Source organism: Schistocerca piceifrons, chromosome 1, assembly GCF_021461385.2.
Source record: "Schistocerca piceifrons isolate TAMUIC-IGC-003096 chromosome 1, iqSchPice1.1, whole genome shotgun sequence".
NCBI classification, from domain to species: domain Eukaryota; kingdom Metazoa; phylum Arthropoda; class Insecta; order Orthoptera; family Acrididae; genus Schistocerca; species Schistocerca piceifrons.
In genome coordinates, this window is record NC_060138.1 from 251653276 (window position 1) to 251673908 (window position 20633).

General features: G+C 43.7%; 1 protein-coding gene across 1 annotated transcript in view; it reads left to right on the forward strand.

Moving 5' to 3' along the window:
* LOC124792676 (potassium channel subfamily T member 2) overlaps positions 1–20633 on the forward strand; it is a 691963-nt gene that overhangs the window by 204692 nt on the left and 466638 nt on the right. The window lies entirely within an intron of this gene.

The following is a 20633-nucleotide window of genomic DNA, read 5'->3' on the forward strand; positions in this document are numbered from 1 at the left end:
TGGACCTTATCTTCTCTAAATCCCACTTCTTCACCATGGTCGCCTTTTTCAGTTTTTTCATTCTTATTTCTATTTCTGCCATAAGTAAGTTGTGGTCACTATTAATATCTGCACCTAGTAATGTGTACACCTTCTTGATTCCGTTTCCTTATCTTTCTTCTACCAGTATAAAATCGATTTGGTTTCTGTATTTATCCCCTGGTAATTTCCAAGTGTAGAGCCTCCTCTTATGGTTCTTGAACCATGTGCTTGCCGCTATCAGCTGCCTTTCCCTGCAGAAGTCAATTAACCATTCACCTCTGTCATTTCTCTTTCCTAGACCATGACTGCCTACTATGTTTCCCTCTTTCTCTTCTCCCAGAATGGCGTTCCAGTCTCCCATTACTATTTTGCAGCATTTTTTATTTTCGTCCATTATTCTCTCTATTACATTGTACGTTTCCTCTACAATTTGGTCATCATGTTCTGAAGTTGGCATATACACCTGGACAATCAGTAAATCTTTTTGTGCTCCTTTCAGCCTTACACCAATAACCCGGTCATTTGCATAGTCTACATATTCCACACATTTAGCCAATACCTTTGTCATAATCATTCCTACTCCATTAATTCCTTTTACTTCTCCTCTGACTGCAACTCTCCATGTCCATTCCATCTTACCTCAGGAACTCCTACGAGGTCCATATGATTCTTTTCCATCTCTCTTTTAAGGTTTTCTAGTTTTCCTGCTTGTAGCAGAGTTCTGACATTCCAGGTACCAATTCTCGTTTTGATTTTTTGCCTCCTTTCAAGTTGTGTCCCCCCCCCCCCCCCCCCCGGAGATCCGAATGGGGGACTGTTTTACCTCCGGACACTGATTTACCATGAGAGGAAACCATTTTTTGTGCATAAAATGGAAACTGCATTGTGCAGGGAAGATAATCTGCGGTGGTATTCCGTTGCCTTCCGCAGTTCTGGAGGCCGCCCCTAACATGGGATACAGACGCCTTTTGCAGCCGCCCGCTCCAGGTCAGACGCTGCATGAGAAGTATAGATTGGAAAATGAAAGACCCCTAGCCCTCGAAACCTAATAGCGTCAGGGTCGGAAAAGAACAAGAGCTGGTCGAGGGTGGCCAGATAGGAAAAATAAAAGTGAGGAGCCTGGCATAAGTAAATGGAAGCAATGCCAGGACTCAGTTCGGGGCCCCGTGGTCTCCAGCCACGTATCACTAGGTGTGACTCCCTGAGGCAAAAAAAGTATATACAAGGCAAGAAAGCTTATGAGAGGTGAATAGATAGCAGTCACAGTAGCTCATATAAAACAGAATAGGTTGAAGATAAACATATTACACAGTGTATTTTATCTTCTGCAATGTAACTCACGTGTACAAGAAATGTAATTCACTCACGAAGGTATTAGTCTGCAAAATCCACGTTCGATCGATGGTTCTTCATCGGGATGGTACTCTTGCAACGAACCGTTAGTTAACTAGATAGAGAAAATTATAACAGAATAGCGCGTTTTGTCCATGATCCCAGAAGAGTATTGCGTATAATGAAAATATTTACTATTTAAATCTGGAAAGCGTTTGTTCCAAGAAATGTCAAGTAAAACATACGTCCTTTGTGCCTACGCTTCGTGGGTGAAACGAATGAGACAATGATAGTGGTAAATTAAGTGCTCTCCGCCACACGTAGTGACTTGCATGTTATAACTGTCAACAGACACGTAAATGCAGTTAATGCAGTTAATGCAGTTTTCCTCGCGTCATCCTTAATACATACTTCAGAAAACGTTATTAATTTGTTAAGATCCCGTTTTGCACATTATTTATGTGTAACAACGGCTTTATCAAGACCTCTGCCTGAAGATAAGTAATAATATTCAAATTACAATCGCATTTAATAAAAATGATATGTCAACGACGTTACCTACGTGATTATATCGTTAGACAGTATTTAAAATTATCTTTTCTAGAAACTGAATTCTGCCTTGAGAGTTACCAATGTTTCATGTTTCTGAACAAAAATGTTGTATTAAAAGTAACAGAAAGTTATTATGTTCTGTATTTCGTGACGCGTTTTTGCTACTGTTGCACTGACCACCTACGTCTTCGGTAATGTCAGTTACTGTCATTTTTCCCTTCTGGGAATATAATTGTGTTCAGTCAGCGATTGTACGAATCCATAATTTTTTTTCTGTATGATTCAACCTTTTAGCACTGACAAGCTTAGCTGTACGTCTGTTTCCCTGAATAGAACAACTGTTGTTTAAACTGACACATATTAGAGTGTATTTGTTATTGCTGTAGCTTCTGTATCTGTGCTCGTGATTAAATCGAAAAGATTTTCACTTATGGCTCCCCAATTTTAGATTGAACCACAGTGTCAATAGTAATTACTGTACCAATCGTAGCTACAACCATCGCCCTTTGAAGTGCAGCGAACACGAAGCAAACAAACAGCAGTAGTGCCTTTAAAAACAGGTCTTTGATTGCACAATACGCAATTAAATCAATTAGGTGGAAGCGTCAGTAATCACATCTGACAGTCAAACACGCTCTTTTATTAACTCTCTGTCAGACCACAACAACGCGGTTCCGATCAGCCTGCTACACCACCAGCTGCATAGAGCTTCGTACACGTCTTGAGCCATGAAATACTTGCCGAAATCGTTATGAACCACTTCGGATCCGTCATTGATGAACAGTATAATTGGCTGTATGCCAGAATAAGCGCAATGCGTTCTGAATATGAAGTGAAAAAATTTCTAACTCTTCATTTAGTTGTATACTGTCTCCATTACCGTTATTTTCTCCTCCTTTGTCTTGGTGATATGGGAGGACCTTTAAACATGTACTTAATGTTTTTTTAACAAAACAAACGTATTAACATTCTACATTTCTATTCCTACATTTTTATTTCTACAGTCACCCTGACGAGGAACATTTCTCCCAACGATAGACCATTTACATAAATGATCTGGTCGATGGTATTGACAGCGGCATTAGACTGTTTGCTGATGAAGCTGTAGTCTACAGGAAAGTAGCATCACACGAAGGGTGTGAACAAATCAATGAGGATTTGCAGAAAATAAATGCTTGTTGTAATGACTGGTAGTTATCTCTCAATATTAGTAAGTGTAACCTACTGCGTATAACAAGGCGAAAATCACCATTAATGTACGAGTACAAAATAAATGTCCAGTCTTTGGAAGCGGTAACATCCGTCAAGTATTTGGGTGTGACCATTCGAAATGACCTCAAATGGAATGATCAGATTACAACGGGTAAGGCGAACTTTAGATTGCAGTTTATTGGTAGAATCCTGAAGCGATGCAGTCCTTCAACAAAGTAAATAGCTTACAATACGTTACTTCGTCCAGTTTTAGAGTATTGTTCGCCTGTATGGGACACTTACCAGCTGGGTCTCATTCAAGAGATTGAGAAGGTCCAAAGAAGAGCTGCAAGATTCGTGACTGGTACATTTATACATCGCGAGAAAGGTTGAAGTGAGACATACTTGCAGATAGACGGCGCGCTAAACGGAAGGGGCTGCTCACTAAATTCCGAAATCCGATCTTCACCGAGGATGTAGAGCATACAGGATGAGTCACGCAATACGTAACACCCCCCTTATTCCGTTGGCGATTGCACGTATCGACAAGCGGTGTTCGGAGAATCATAGTCGACTATGGGTTACATACTTAGGTACATGCACAATAATCACAACGTTTATATTGACCGAGATAATAAGGCAAGTACATGTTTTTTAAATGGGACACTATACTTTTTTTGCCATCATTCGAACGCTCTGGAAAAGACGCGTATAGTGATGTAACGCATGTTGCTATGTGCCAACGTATGTGCCCCATAGTCCGCTATGATTCGCCGAAATCCGCTTGCCGATACGTGCAATCACCCCCGGAATAAAGGGGGTGTTACGTCTTACGCGACTCACCCTGTATATTACTACCACCAACTTTCAAATCGCTTAATGATCACCATTCAAAGATAAGGGAAATTAGAGCTCGTATTGGGGCGTTCAGACAGTCGTTTTACCCCGCGCGATCCGCGAGTGGAATAGAAGAGGGGGGGAAATATGACTTTGGCGCGAATTGTGCTCCCCCCCCCCCCCCCCCCCCCCGGCCACATATCGCTTGGTGGGTATCGGAGTATGTATGTAGATGTAGATAGAACGTTTGACTTTGTTGACGGAGCTAGAACCTTGCCTCTGCTTGCACTGGTTCATTACTATCAAAATGAAGTCCTCGAAGGTGTTCTTTAAGTTTTGAAAACAGATGACAATTCGATGAGGTCAAATCGGGACAATATGAAGGATTACCTGTGACAGCGAAGGCAAGGCGTCGGATAGTTGCAGGATGCCGCAGCGCTCGTGTGTCGTTTGGCGTTATCACGCCGAAGGAGAGGGGTTCCATGTGTGGACGGACTCTTCGAACTCGAAACTGGATTACAGCACGCTGTTTCTCAGGCACCGACGAAGTCACCTTATACACCGCCTTGTTACACGCTCATTTCACAGCACTGTAGCGACAGATATGTAGACATGAAGAATAAAGATATACCTAGAACGTTAATAGCGTTTGTTTCGTGACAAAACTCGTGGGATACCTCCTCACATCGTGTCGGATCCCCTTTTGCCCGGCGTAAAGGAGAGACTCAGAAAGTCGTTGGAAGTCCCCTGGAGAAATATTGAGCAAAGCTCCCTCTGTAGCCGTCCATAGTTGAGAAGGAGCTGTCAGTGCAAGGTTTTGTGCACTTACTGACCTCTCTATTATCCCCACAAACGATCTATGGGATTCATGTCGGGCGATCTAGATGGCCAAATCATTCACTCTGTCTAGATCAGGGGTTCCCGACAAAATTTTGTCGAGGACCCCCTCATCGAGCATGATTGGTACCTTGTCATATCACAGTATCAAGTACCTAATAAAAAACAAATTAAGAGTCTTTTTATACGTTTTCTATTTTTGGTACTTCGAAAAAACATTGACATATCCATTATTAAAAAAATATTGAGCTTAAAACTTTTTCAATTTAGCCATCATCGTTATTGTTAAATTTTTCATTATTGCTCGAAATCTTTGTCTTCGAATCTGGGTGCTAATTATAACAAACTTCTTAAAAAATAAAAATTGAGTATTAACTGAAAATGAAAGGAAAAAGTTAAAACCGAGTGTATTGGTCCTTTAGGTGTACTACACTTGAGATTGCATTGAGTAGACATTCATTCGAAAGGCTTTCATAGCAAATTACACATTGAGGTTCAGGCTGTTGCTCACGTCCAGTGAACGTAAAACCGATTTCCAGGTAATCAGAGTTATATATTCTAGTGTCAGTTGGCTCTAGGAAGACGCTAGACGCAGAAGATAGCGTTCGCTAAAGCTCTGCTCGTGCAGGAAGCGACCAAAACAAAAAATCTGTTATCATACGAAATATATTTAATATATTTTTTATTATAATAGCATCTTGCGGACCCCTCTGACATAGCTCGCGGATTCCTGGGGGTACGCGGACCACCTGTTGGGAACCACTGGACTAGATGTTCTCCAAATCAATAGCCAACAACTATGGTTCAAATGGCTCTGAGGACTATGGGACTTAACTTCTGAGGTCATCAGTCCCCTAGAACTTTGAACTACTTAAACCTAACTAACCTAAGGACATCAAACACATCCATGCCCGAGGCAGGATTCGAACCTGCGACCGTAGCAGTCGCGCGGTTCCGGACTGAAGCGCCTAGAACCGCTCGGCCACAGGGACCGGCCCAACAACTATGGCCCAGTGACATGGCGCATTGCCATCTCTAAAAACACCATCGGTTTTTGGGAACATGAAGTCCACGAACGGCGGAAAATGGCCTCTAAGTACTCCAATATAACCATTTCTAGTCAATGAACCGTTCAGTTGACCCTCAGGATTCATTCCATTCCATGTGAACACAGCACACATCATTATTGGAGCCACCACCAGCTTGCAGAGTATCTTGTTGAAAACTTGGGTCCATAGCTTCATGGGGTCTGCGGCACACCTGAACCTGGTCGTCGGCTCTTACCAACCGAAATTGGTACTCAGCTGATCAGGCCATTATTTTCCAGTCGTATCCAACCTATACGGTCACGAGCCCAGGAAAGGCGCTGTAGGTGACTTCGTGCTGTTAACAAAGGCACGCGCGGCGGTCTTTTGCTTCCACAGCCCATTAACGGCAAATTTCGGCCCACTGTCCTAATGCATGCGTTCGTTGTACGTCCCAAATTGATTTCTGTGGTTATTTCATTCAGTTTTTCATGTCTGTTAGCACTGACAACATTACGCTACGCCACCGCTGTCGGTCGTTGAGTGAAGGCCGTCGGCCAGCGCGTTGTCCGTGATGACAGATAATGCCTGAAATCTGGTAGTCTCGGCGCGCTCTTGACACCGTGGACCTCTGATCTCTGAATATAGGAATCTCTAGCCATTTCCGACACTGAAAGTTCCGTACGTGTAGCTCCATCTACATACACTACTGGCCATTAAAATTGCTACACCAAGAAGAAATGCAGATGATAAACGGAGACAAATATATGATACTAGAACTGACATGTGATTACGTTTTCACGCAATTTGGGTGCATAGATCCTGAGAAATCAGTAACCAGAACAACCCCCTCTGGCCGTAATAACGGCCTTGATACGCCTGGGCATTGATTCAAACAGAGCTTGGATGTAGTGTACAGGTACAGCTGCCCATGCAGCTTCAACACGATACCGCAGTTCATCAAGAGTAGTGACTGGCGTATTGTGACGAGAAAGTTGCTCGGCTACCATTGACCAGACGTTTTGTTGGAGTGAGATCTGGAGAATGTGCTGGCCAGGGCAGCAGTCGAACATTTTCTGTGTCCGGAAAGGCCCGTACAGGAGCGGCAACATGCGGTCGTGCATTATCCTGCTGAAACGTACGGTTTCGCAGGGATCGAATGAAGGGTAGAGCCACGAGTCGTAACACATCTGAAATGTAACGTCCACTGTTCAAAGTGCCGTCGTTGCGACAAGAGGTGACCGAGACGTGTAACCAATAGCACTCCATACCATCACGCCGGGTGATACACCAGTATGGCAACGACGAATACACGCTTCCATTGTGCGTACACCGCGATGTCACCAAACACGGATGCGACCATCATGATGCTGTAAACAGAACCTGGATTCATCCGCAAAATGACGTTTCGCCATTCGTGTACCCAGGTTCGTCGTTGAGTACACCATCGCAGGCGCTCCTGTCTGTGATGCAGCGTCAAGGGTAACCGCAGCCATGGTCTCCCAGCTGATAGTCCATGCTGCTGCAAACGTCGTCGAACTGTTCTTGCAGATGTTTGTTGTCTTGCAAACGTCCTCATCTGTTGACTCAGGGATCGAGACGTGCCTGCACGATCCGTTAAAGCCATGCGGATAAGACGCCTGTCATCTCGACTGCTAGTGTTACGAGGCCGTTGGTATATAGCATGGCGTTCCGTAATACCCTCCTGAACCCGCAGATTCCATACCCTCCTAACAGTCGTTGGATCTCGACCAACGCGAGCAGCAATGTCGCGATACGATAAACCGCAATCGCGATAGGCTACAATCCGACCTTTATCAAAGTCGGAAACGTGATGGTACGCATTTCTCCTCCTTAGACGAGGCATCATAACAATGTTTCACCAGGCATCGCCGGTCAACTGCTGTTTGTGTATGAGAAATCGGCTGGAAACTTTCCTCATGTCAGCACGTTGTAGGTGTCGCCACCGGCGCCAACCTTGTGTGAATGCTCTGAAAAGCTAATCATTTGCATATCACAGCATCTTCTTCCTGTCGGTTAAATGTCGCGTCCGTAGCACGTCATCTTCGTGCTGTAGCGATTTTAATGGCCAGTAGTGTACCATTCTGCGTTCAAAGTCTGCTAATTACTTTTCAGCGTGCAACAAACATGTTTGATGTTGTGAATTTTCAGCTTGCCCTGCTTTTGTAACGTAACTTTGCTGTGAATGTTTTGTTCAGCTGAATAAACTGGAATACATTGTAAAAATGTTAGTTGCTTTAGAGTCTTTATTTTCATTAGTTTACTAGTGTTGAGAGAACTTATTACATTTACTTATGGATTCCTCCGTTTATTCTTGGTAGGACAGTTCCGTAGTTAAGTCTGAATAACAAGTACACTGTTTTTGTTCTACAGATTTTTGTTTCATTTCAAATTAGCTTTCGGCTCATTGGTCCATATTCAGGAAACAACTCACTAGCGTCTGAAAGGGACATTAGTTCATATGTAACCAAACATTACAACCAAAGATACGATCCATTTGCGTAGAGTCCTGTACGTCAAACTTGTTTCGTAACGTTGAAATTACACTTTACACAATGGACAACATTAAGCACAATAAATAATTAAACTACATAATATTGCACGTTAAATGGTTATGGAGGAATGCTAAAGCTGCTGAGATCTTGACGTTGCCTAATAAACTGGTAAACTAATCACTCTTTATTTCTGTTGTGCAAAAAACATGTTTTTTAACACTGTAAATTAAACCTTAGAGAATGGACTCTATTATATACTTAAGTAGGCTGTTTAGGTTTTTTATTGGTAACGCCACGTATCGCTCTGTATGAAAATCACTGGCTGTGCTGTGTGCAGTCTGTGGCTGGTTTGCATTGTTGTTAGTTATTGTAGTGTTGGGCAGTTGGCTGTTAACAGCGCGTAGCGTTGCGCAGTTGGAGGTGAGCCGCCAGCAGTGGTGGATGTGGGGAGTGAGATGGCGGAGTTTTGAGAGAGGATGATCCGGACAAAGACAGTAAATGCGTAAGACTGGATGTCATGAACTGATTATATATATATATTGACTTTTGAACACTATTAAGGTAAATACATTGTTTGCTCTCTATCAAACCCTTTCATTTGCTAACTATGCCTATCAGTAGTTAGTCCCTTCAGTAGTTAGAATCTTTTATGTAGCTGGCAGCAGTGGCGCTCGCTGTATTACAGTAGTCCGAGAAACGAAGATTTTTGTGAGATAAGAATTCATGAAAGGTATAGGTTGTTGTTAGTCAGGGCCATTCTTTTGTAGGGATTACTGAAAGTCAGATTGCGCTGCGCTAAAAATATTGTGTGTCACTTTAGTGAATGTCTGATTACTTTCAGTTTTGCTCAGCTGTTTGAAAATCAAACAACGTAAGAGGTTTATCAGCACAGTAATTCATTAATTTTTCTAAGGGGACTTTACAATACAACAAACCGTATATCGGCCAGGAAGGCAGGGCAGTTGCAATCAGGCCGATTGGACACGAACGCAACTGAAGATTACGTAAGTAAGACACCACTGTTGCCGAACTTGCGCTGAAAGGACGACAAAGGCACCAAATCTACATATAAGTACTGCATGTAACCAAAATAGAAAGAAAACTAAGCCTGTTAGAAACACTAGAGGTAACCAAAAATGTACCTCAAAATCCCCTACTGGTTCTAAATGATGAATTATAGCTGAACATGTCTCTACTTTTAAGCTTCACATGACCACGCGAGGTGGCGCAGTGGTTAGCACACAGAACTCACCCTTCGGGGGAACGACGATTCAAACCCGCATCCGGCCATCTTGATTTAGGTTTTTCGTGGATTCTCTAAATCGCTTCTGGCAAATGCCGGGATGGTTCCTTTGAAAGGCCACAGCCGATCACCTTCTCCACCCTTCCCCCACCCGATGGGACCGATGACCTCGCTGTTTGCCCCTCCCCCAAATCGACCAACCATCCTAAGCTTCACATGATGCAATCAATCAGCCACATACTTACAAACCGCCACAATGGCACACACAGCTACACAAAATCAAAACACAATAGAATTTCGTATTCCTTACCTTGCTTACCCCACAGACTTCAACGGTATAAGTTATAACACTGCAATATTGAGTATTTTAATCACGTAATGTATTTAATATTCCGCGCTGAAAGAAATGTAATTTATAATGTAAAAAATGTTTGTTGTTCAGTTTAACAGGTTATCAGCCAGTGCCAAGACCTCAAAAGCTTTAGCGTTACATTTACCCTGTAAAATCGTGTAGTGTCCTCGATTTGCGCCATAGGGTGGTGGGGTTTCGGGTTCCGCTGGATAGGTCAGGAGTCCACTACACGCAACAAGCGGCTACACGGGTAGCAGGGGTTGTGTGGCGTGGGCTGGGCGGTTTTTTAGGTTAGATGGCCTTGGGCAAGTACAGAAAGGGCAACAGCCTCAACGGGTGCGCGGCAAAGTCAGGACATGCGGGGACCAAGCAGCAATCGGTATTGTAATTGTCAACTGTCGAAGCTGCGTTGGTAAAGTACCGGAACTTCAAGCGCTGATAGAAAGCACCGAAGCTGAAATCGTTATAGGTACAGAAAGCTGGCTGAAGCCAGAGATAAATTCTGCCGAAATTTTTACAAAGGTACAGACGGTGTTTAGAAAGGATGGATTGCATGCAACCGGTGGTGGAGTGTTCGTCGCTGTTAGTAGTAGTTTATCCTGTAGTGAAGTAGAAATGGATAGTTCCTGTGAATTATTATGGGTGGAAGTTACACTCAACAACCGAGCTAGGTTAATAATTGGCTCCTTTTACCGACCTCTCGACTTAGCAGCATTAGTGGCAGAACAACTGGGAGAAAAATTGGAATATATTTCACATAAATTTTCTCAGCATGTTATTGTCTTAGGTAGAGATTTCAATTTACCGGATATAGACTGGGACACTCATATGTTTAGGACGGGTGGTAGGGACAGAGCATCGAGTGACATTATACTGAGTGCACTATCCGAAAATTACCTCGAGCAATTAAACAGAGAACCGACTCGTGGAGATAACATCTTGGAACTATTGATAACAAACAGACCCGAACTTTTCGACTCTGTATGTGCAGAACAGGGAATCAGTGATCATAAGGCCGTTGCAGCATCCCTGAATATGGAAGCTAATAGGAATATAAAAAAAAGGGAGGAAGGTTTATCGCCGGCCGCGGTGGTCTAGCGGTTCAGGCGCTCAGTTTGGAACCGCGGGACTGCTACGGTCTCAGGTTCGAATCCTGCCTCGGGCATGGATGTGTGTGATGTCCTTAGGTTAGTTAGGTTTAAGTAGTTCTAAGTTCTAGGGGACTCATGACCACAGATGTTAAGTCCCATAGTGCTCAGAGCCATTTGAACCATTTTTTTGAAGGTTTATCTGTTTAGCAAGAGTAATAGAAGGCAGATTTCTGACTACCCAACATATCAAAACGAAAATTTCTGTTCCGACACTGACAATGTTTATCGAAAAAGTTCAAGGCAATCGTAAAATGCGTTTTAGACAGGTACGTGCCGAGTAAAACTGTGAGAGACGGGAAAAACCCACCGTGGTACAACAACAAAGTTAGGAAACTATTGCGAAAGCAAAGAGAGCTTCACTCCAAATTTAAACGCAGCCAAAACCTCTCAGACAAACAGAAGCTAAACGATGTCAAAGTTAGCGTCAGGAGGGCTATGCGTGAAGCGTTCAGTGAATTCGAAAGTAAAAATCTATGAACCGACTTGACAGAAAATCGTAGGAAGTTCTGGTCTTACGTTAAATCAGTAAGTGGCTCGAAACAGCAAATCCAGACACTCCGGGATGATGATGGCATTGAAACAGAGGATGACACGCGTAAAGCTGAAATACTAAACACCTTTTTCCAAAGCTGTTTCACAGAGCAAGACCGCACTGCAGTTCCTTCTCTAAATCCTCGCACAAACGAAAAAATGGCTGACATCGAAATAAGTGTCCAAGGAATAGAAAAGCAACTGGAATCACTCAACAGAGGAAAGTCCACTGGACCTGACGGGATACCAATTCGATTCTACACAGAGTACGCGAAAGAACTCGCCCCCCTTCTAACAGCCGTGTACCGCAAGTCTCTAGAGGAACGGAAGGTTCCAAATGATTGGAAAAGAGCACAGGTAGTCCCAGTCTTCAAGAAGGGTCGTCGAGCAGATGCGCAAAACTATAGACCTATATCTCTGACGACGATCTGTCGTTTTTGGAAACCCAGAATGTACTCTGTAGGAATCAACACAGATTCCGGAAACAGCGATCGTGTGAGACACAACTCGCTTTATTTGTTCATGAGACCCAGAAAATATTAGATACAGGCTCCCAGGTAGATGCTATTTTTCTTGACTTCCGGAAGGCGTTCGATACAGTTCCGCACTGTCGCCTGATAAACAAAGTAAGAGCCTACGGAATATCAGACCAGCTGTGTGGCTGGATTGAAGAGTTTTTAGCAAACAGAACACAGCATGTTGTCATCAATGGAGAGACGTCTACAGACGTGAAAGTAACCTCTGGCGTGCCACAGGGGAGTGTTATGGGACCACTGCTTTTCACAATATATATAAATGACCTAGTAGATAGTGTCGGAAGTTCCATGCGGCTTTTCGCGGATGATGCTGTAGTACACAGAGAAGTTGCAGCTTTAGAAAATTGTAGCGAAATGCAGGAAGATCTGCAGCGGATAGGCACTTGGTGCAGGGAGTGGCAACTGTCCCTTAACATAGACAAATGTAATATATTGCGAATACATAGAAAGAAGGATCCTTTATCGTATGATTATATGATAGCGGAACAAACAATGGTAGCAGTTACTTCTGTAAAATATCTGGGAGTATGCGTGCGGAACGATTTGAAGTGGAATGATCATATAAAATTAATTGTTGGTAAGGCGGTTACCAGGCTGAGATTCATTGGGAGAGTGCTTAGAAAATGTAGTCCATCAACAAAGGTAGTGGCTTACAAAACACTCGTTCGACCTATACTTGAGTATTGCTCATCAGTGTGGGATCCGTACCAGATCGGCTTGACGGAGGAGATAGAGAAGATCCAAAGAACAGCGGCGTGGTTCGTCACAGGGTTATTTGATAACCGTGATAGCGTTACGGAGATGTTTAGCAAACTCAAGTGGCAGACTCTGCAAGAGAGGCGCTCTGCATCGCGGTGTAGCTTGCTCGCCAGGTTTCGAGAGGGTGCGTTTCTGGATGAGGTATCGAATATATTGCTTCCCCCTACTTCTACCTCCCGAGGAGATCACGAATGTAAAATTAGAGGGATTAGAGCGCGCACGGAGGCTTTCAGACAGTCGTTCTTCCCGCGAACCATACGCGATTGGAACAGGAAAAGGAGGTAATGACAGTGGCACGTAAAGTGCCCTCCGCCACACACCGTTGGGTGGCTTGCGGAGTATAAATGTAGATGTAGTTTAATTATTCATTGTGATTAATATTGTCCGGCGTGTAAAGTGTAATTTCAACACTGAGAAACAAAGTTGATGCACAACACTTTGCAAGTGGACTGTTTTGTGTCCGTTTCAGACGCTAGTCAGTTTAAATAAACAAAAATTAGTAGAACAAAAACAATATAAATTTGTAATACTCCTCAGTCCCTTTTCTCACTTCGTTTATTTAAGTTTTAAATATCTCTTTTATAATAATTAATGATATCGGCCGTTATAAAATTTCCATACCAGAAGCTTGTCTGTGGATACAAAATTGAAAATGTGAATCAAATAATTTTATGCCACACATTTTTTGTCTGTTTCCGTTTTATTGTTTGATTATATTAATCCTTTCTCTCGGTATTACAGTGGTGCCTGTGATCCAGTTTTTCGTGTGATCGATGCTAATGGCTCTCTGAAAGTGAACTTCGTTTTCGTTATCTCCTTTTCTGTAAAGAAGATAACTGAGCTAAGAATATACGGAGGTGTACTGATTTGCATATAATCTGTGGTTCTCTAAATCTTTGCTCTTAAATGCTCAATTTAAGATACTTATCAAAGATTACTGAATTAACTTCTACTAATAATTGAGGTGGAAGAGATAATATATACGGCAGATTCAATCATGGCGGTACTCTTGAAAATGATTCATGTTAATGGTATTCCAAGATAGCACCCATAATTGGGCCTTCGAAAAAATTCGTGTTTAATATTTACACTATGACACGCGCACAATTTTCATGCGGCCAGGAGCATTGAGCCACCACATGGATTTAAACTGCTCATTGAAGTTAGTCAGGTTTTATAATTTAGTTTTCTGGTGCTCTACTGTACCCGTTTTCTTTCTTTTTAATCATATCATCTAACGATGCCATGCCAAGAAATTAAAACAACTATTATATCATTTATGCGATCTGTGGATGAAATATCAAGTGAGAAATGTTTTATACGTTTACGCAGATACCCTACTTAGCTAAGAATTATAGTTGTTTTATAAGTGGAATTAAAGAGCGTAGATAGTTGTAGTGAACTAGCGTATTGTGCAGAGTCCGAAATTAAACAGGCACAGAATTCATTTTCCGAATGAGAATCTGTACTCAGTATGACGTCTCCACAGACATGATATTTCTTCTGGGTTCCGGACAGTAGACGGCTACAGTTTTTCTTCGTTTTGCTATCGAAACTCCTTGAGTGATGACAAATAGCAGTATCCTTAATACCAGTAATGGCTCCCAATACCTGTTACAACGTTGCCATTGATCAATGAAACCAACGCGGAGGCCATTATTCACAACTCTACCGTCGACTACAGATAAAGGCAATATTTCGTCATCGCTGGATGGTCCCGGTAGTAGGCATACTCTGTAACAAACGCGCAAATCTATCGTTCAGCCATAATCCATACCGCCACTGCTCCACTGTGCGAACGGAAAATTTGCAGAGATTTCCCCATGCTCGTCTATTGAAGAGAATGCACGCTTTCTGGCGCTCACAAAGGTGAGGAAACCAATAGCCGCTTAGCGGCCTGAGTAAATGTTTACACTCATTGTGAAGCCGAACAACGGCAGAGTGCTTTATTACCACAAGGGCGAGTCTGCGCTGTCCACCGTTGTTGTTCTTCGTCGGCTACGACAAAATTGTTCGTCCACGTCCAGCAAAACACTATCACAGCCCATCACCACAACTAAGTGAACGGGAGTTCACCTCATCGCCGTTTCTCCCAGTTATTTTCTTCTTACTATCAAAGTCAGACAAATGTGAGTGCCATCATATAATCAACTGAACACCTCAAGCATTTAAATTGCAGACATTAGTAATAAACAGAGGAATGAGAAAGAAAACTGAGCAACAGGTGAAAAGTTTTTAAGTCACCAGAGTTTTTTCGTTGGGATTAATAATGAAAAGAATACGTTAGAAAAAGCAAGACGCTCTCGAAGTACTTTACGACCTAGAAAACGCCTTAGACAATGTAAAACTGTCGAAAAATTTTTAAATTGTCAGAAAAAATACTTGTAAGCCATAGGAAAAGACAGGTTATACACAATACACCGAAGGGAACGAGATGAATGGAACACGAAGAACCTAATGCTCAGATTGGAAAGGGTGTACGTCAGGTGTGTAGTCTTGTTTCCCGATTTCTGAATGATAAAACCATTTTTTGAAAAGCACCTTACGTTGTCAATTACACAGAAGCGCCAAAGAAACTGGTATAAGCATGCGTATTCAAATCCAGAGACATGTAAACAGGCAGAATACGGCGCTGCGGTCTACAACGTCTTTATAAGACAACAGGTGTCTGGCGCAGTTGTTAGATCGGTTACTGCTGCTACAATGGCATATCAAGGTTTCAATGAGTTTGAACGTGGTGTTATAGTCGGTGTACGAGCGATGAGATACAGTATCTCCGAGGCAGCGATGAAGTGGGGATTGTTCTGTATGACCATTTCACGAATGTACTGTGAATATCAGGACTAAAAAAATGGCTCTGAGCACTATGGGACTTAACTTCTGAGGTCATCAGTCCCCTAGAACTTAGAACTACTTGAACCTAACTAACCTAAGGACATCGCACACATCCATGCCCGAGGCAGTATTCGAACCTGCGACCGTAGCGGTCACGCGGTTCCAGACTGACGCAATATCAGGATTCGGCTAAAACATAAAATCTCCGATATCACTGCGGCCGAAAGCGTTCAAGGTGACAAAAGTGCACACATGTGTACCAAGACGATAGGCCCTCTCCTCACATAGCTCGCATCGTCCAGGAGTCCTTTTGTGAGTTGTTGCATCTCCCCTCGTCGCAGATCTCAATATTATTTAGCGTTTGTGGGCAACTTTGGAGAGAGGAGTGCGTGATTGGTATCCGCCTCATCATCGTTAACCGAACTTGGCACAGTTTTGCAGAGCGACTAGCAAAAGAGACCCTTCAAAACATACAGGACCTGAACTTATCCATTCCGAGGCGAATGTTGTTTCGAAGGCCAACGGTTTTCCTACACGGTATTAGATATGATGAGGTGTATTTGGTGTTTCTATAATTATGCTAAATCCCCACAGAGTGCAACCCTTCTTCACTGTGACACTACTATGTGAGGAATGGTGACCGTCTTTTATCCCCGAGAAAGCTCCCAGGTACTCATTTGATAGAAACTTGAGATGTGCTGTGGCCGTCCAAGGGAGGCTGGAATGAGAATAATTTCCCGTGCTTATCAAGGTTTTAACGACGGGCGCCTAGTACCGGAGTCTGGTGCACTTCCCATTATTCGGTTCTGCTGATATGGAAGAAAATAAGAAGCAAATTAGCAAAGGCAAAAGAGTATTCCTCGATAAAAGAACAGTACTACTCACATTAGTACATATTGAGTGCAGCGTTGTTACAAGTGAACCATGGATTGCTAGATAACCAGAAATAAAGAGCATCGAAGTGTTTGAGATGTATTATAGGATAATGCTGAAAAAGTGGATTCAGAACGTAAGAAATGCCACGGTTTTCCTCAGAATCGCTCATGATGGGAATACGCGGAAAACACCGACTACAAGAAGGGATGACACAATAGCCCCTCAAAAAATGTTCATATATGTGTGAAATCTTACGGGACTTAACTGCTAAGGTCATCAGTCCCTAAGCTTACACACTACTTAGCGTAAATTATACTAAGGACAAACATACACCCATGCCCGAGGGAGGACTCGAACCTCCGCCGGGACCAGCCGCACAGTCATGACTGCAGCGCCTCTGACCGCTCGGCTCATCCCGCGCGGCGATAGCCCCTCAAGGGATGACTTCTATGGTGCTGCAGCTAGCAATAGAGTAGAAAAGCAGTGGAGGACTGGAGAGGTTAGAGAGCATCTTTCGGCTAACTGAAGACGTTGCGTGTACTGCTCTAAGTTACTGGAGGTGGACAGAAATGTGTAAATACTAAAACCACACTACAGTACCATGTTGTCAAATCTTAGCATTCAAAACAGCTTACAGTCGTCGGGGGAATGGATAAATTCGGCTCTTGTGTAGTTTTCGATGGAATCTTGTATTATTCTTCCTGGAAAATAGTGGCAAGTTCTAGTAACGATTTGGAGGTGACAGTGACCACGTACCTTCCCACAAAGGCTCAATAATATTGTGATTTGGTGATTACAGTGGCCAGGAGAGGTGTGACAACTCACTCTCATGTTCACAAAACCACTGGGGAGCAAATACTTTACCATAGGATCGACCTTATCAGCCAAGCAGGTTGTATAATCCTGGGCAGTAATGTGACCTTGCAAAATAACCATAAAACCCATGGAGTACCAAGACATGGCTCGCCGGTCGGCAGCGACGTTTCACTCTTGGAACGTAAATTCGGACAGAAGTTCGTGTTGAACAAGTATTCCATTGCTCCAAAGCACAGATTTTTGACTTCGGTGTCACGTTTTCCTGTAACGGGCATTTGCAATGAGTTGTTTTGCAGTTCCAGCTCGCCCTGCAATTCCCTGCATATGGAGTTCCACTCGTCGCCACAATTCTCTTCGGTCATCGTCTGTCACCGTCACTAAACACACACTTTTGCCCGCGCTGTAATTTAGCGGATAATTTTTCTCTGCTTTCCCCGTATCTCGGTATAAATCTTCGATACGTGGTGATTTCTCTGTATATATGATTTTACATTCGTAACAGGCTGTTGGCATCACTGTTCAATAAACCAAAGCTTTTCCTGTATGCCGTGTAAATTATGGATACGGTGCCTCTTGAAGCAACAAACACATCAGCCACTATACGAGCACCAACAATTTGCCACGTTCAAATTCTTTTAGCTCCATACATAACGCACTCGCAGCAACACAGAACACATTTGTGACAACGACAAACATTTGTAACGTGTTGAGGACATTGCACAGCTGCCACTTGGAGTCGAATACACCGATGCCAAAAAAAAAAAAAAAGATCACAACACCAAGAAGGAAGTGTGCGACGTAAACGAAAGTTGTGGTAGGGGTTTTTTGAACTCTTATTTTATTTAATTGTGTGGCTAGGGCTCCCCGTCGGGCAGACCGTTCGCCGGGTGCCGGTCTTTCTATGTGACGCCACTTCGGCAACCTGCAGTCGATGAGAATGATAGGATGATGATGAGGACAGCACAGCACAGCACCCAGTCCCTGGGCAGAGAAAATTCCCCAACACAGACGGGAATCGAACCCAGGCCCAGAGGATTGACAATCCGTCACGCTGACCATTTTCTACCTCTGAAAGATGCTGTCAATTTAAATTTCGAGTCAGCCCCATAATAGTGACGCTAGTAGCGCCACTCTGAGTATGTATATCATGTTTGTTTCAAATACACGTTCGAACTGTCATGAGCATAAGTTATTTATGAGACTGGTCGTGGTGGGTTGATGTTAATCAAGAATGCGATGTTTGCGACAAAGACACTACTACCAACACCTCAATGAGTCTGAACGAGGCCTTGTAAGAGGCTATTAGAAGATGTATGTTCCTTCTGTGATACTGCAGAAAGACTTGGCAGGAATGTAGCCACGGTAGATGACTGGTGGCAGTGGTGATTACGAGAATGCGCGGTCGCAAGAAGACCGAACTCCAAAGGGCCACATGGCACTACCAAGAGGTACAACCATCGTTCTCGGCATATGGCTCTGGCGTATTGTACTGCGTCTGCAGCAGAAATTTGAGCAACGATTGCTGTTACAGCTGTGAGCGACCGGCGAGCAGTGCACGACAGAGACGGAGACGCGAAGCCGCCAGGCGGGGGAGCCGCTGGAAGTATGGCTAACAAAGGACAGACAGGACAGACGAAGGAGTAGGGGAAGACAGACACTGCGATCGACCAGGACGCAACAGGAGGCAAGCGAGCAAGAACTGAGGTGATAAATATGGCAAGACAACAACAACGCAGGTGCACTCCAAACAACGACAGTCAGTATCTCAACACACGAAACTGGAACACAATACGGCCGAGACACACACACACGAACTACGGCGAGTACCAGACTGCCGGAGTAGTGCCACGCGGCCGCCTAAATAAATGACCGCGGGAAATGCGATTGGCCGCGGAAGTCACGTGGTACGGAGAGTGGCGTACTCGCACGGCGAGGAGCGCGGCGCAAGCGCACGCTGGAGCACAGAGACCAATAGTTGGTCCATCCCCTCTAGCGCGCATTCAACGTCCACCACAGTGAAGCAATGAACTGCTACAAATCGGTTACTTCAAGGACAGCTGGGGGCTACACTACGCTTAGCGTGTGTTCCACTGACTGCAAACCACTTCAGTGGTATAAGCTAGAGCTCATTGGAGGGTAGGGTGGAGATCTGCTCCATTTCCTGATCAAAACTTTTTCTGCATCGGTGTCAGTGATAGATGTGTATTGGGTAGTAGGAGGATAATTGAGTGCCTTCAACTAACCTGTCTGCGTACTAGACACATTGAACATACACCTGGAATTATGATCTGGTATCTGATTTCATATGACAGGAGAACCGTCATGGTTCTCTCGCACGTCCTGGATGCATATTTGTACGTGAGTCTCGTGATTTGGTCTATTGTGCAGTATTCAAGAAGAGCATTGCAGGACGTTTTTTCCAACAGGATAACGCTGGCTCACATGTCGCGGTTGTAACGCAGTATGGTGTACACAGAGTCGTCTTGTTGCCTCTGCTTGTTCGATCGCCAGATCTTTCTCCAATCGAGAACATACGAGACATCATCGGACAACAACTCCAGCGTCATCCACAAACAACATTAATCGTCCCTGTATTGATCGAGCAAGTGCAAAAGGCATGGAACTCCATCCCACAAGCCGGCCGCGGTGGTCTAGCGGTTCTAGACGTTCAGTCCAGAACCGCGCGACTGCTACAGTCGCAGGTTCGAATCCTGCCTCGGGCATGGCTGTGTGTGATGTCCTTAGGGTAGTTAGCTTTAAGTAGTTCTAAGTTCTAGGGGACTGATGACCTCAGATGTTAAGTCCCATAGTGCTCAGAGCCATTTGAACCATTTTTTCCATCCCACAAACTGTCATCTGGCAGCTGTATAACATGTGTGCAGTTTGCATGCTTGCATTCGTCATTCTGGCAGTTACACCAGTTATTAATGTACAATCATTTCACACTTGTAATGACTTATCTAGGGGTAACATTAATATTGATGAACTATCCTGGATTCGGAACACCTCCAAAAAAAGACAAAGGCGTCTACTTCATCGTCTATATTTAAGAACACAATGAGTTAGAAATGGTCTTCGTTAACCGTCACAAACAAATAGCAAACTTTGTAACTAGCAGGAGAATAAGTTCACAACTAAAGACGAGTACTTGGAATACAGGTAGGTCTCAGTTGACAAAACAACACAATGAAAGCATCTACTCCCAGACATCGTTCTTCACTAG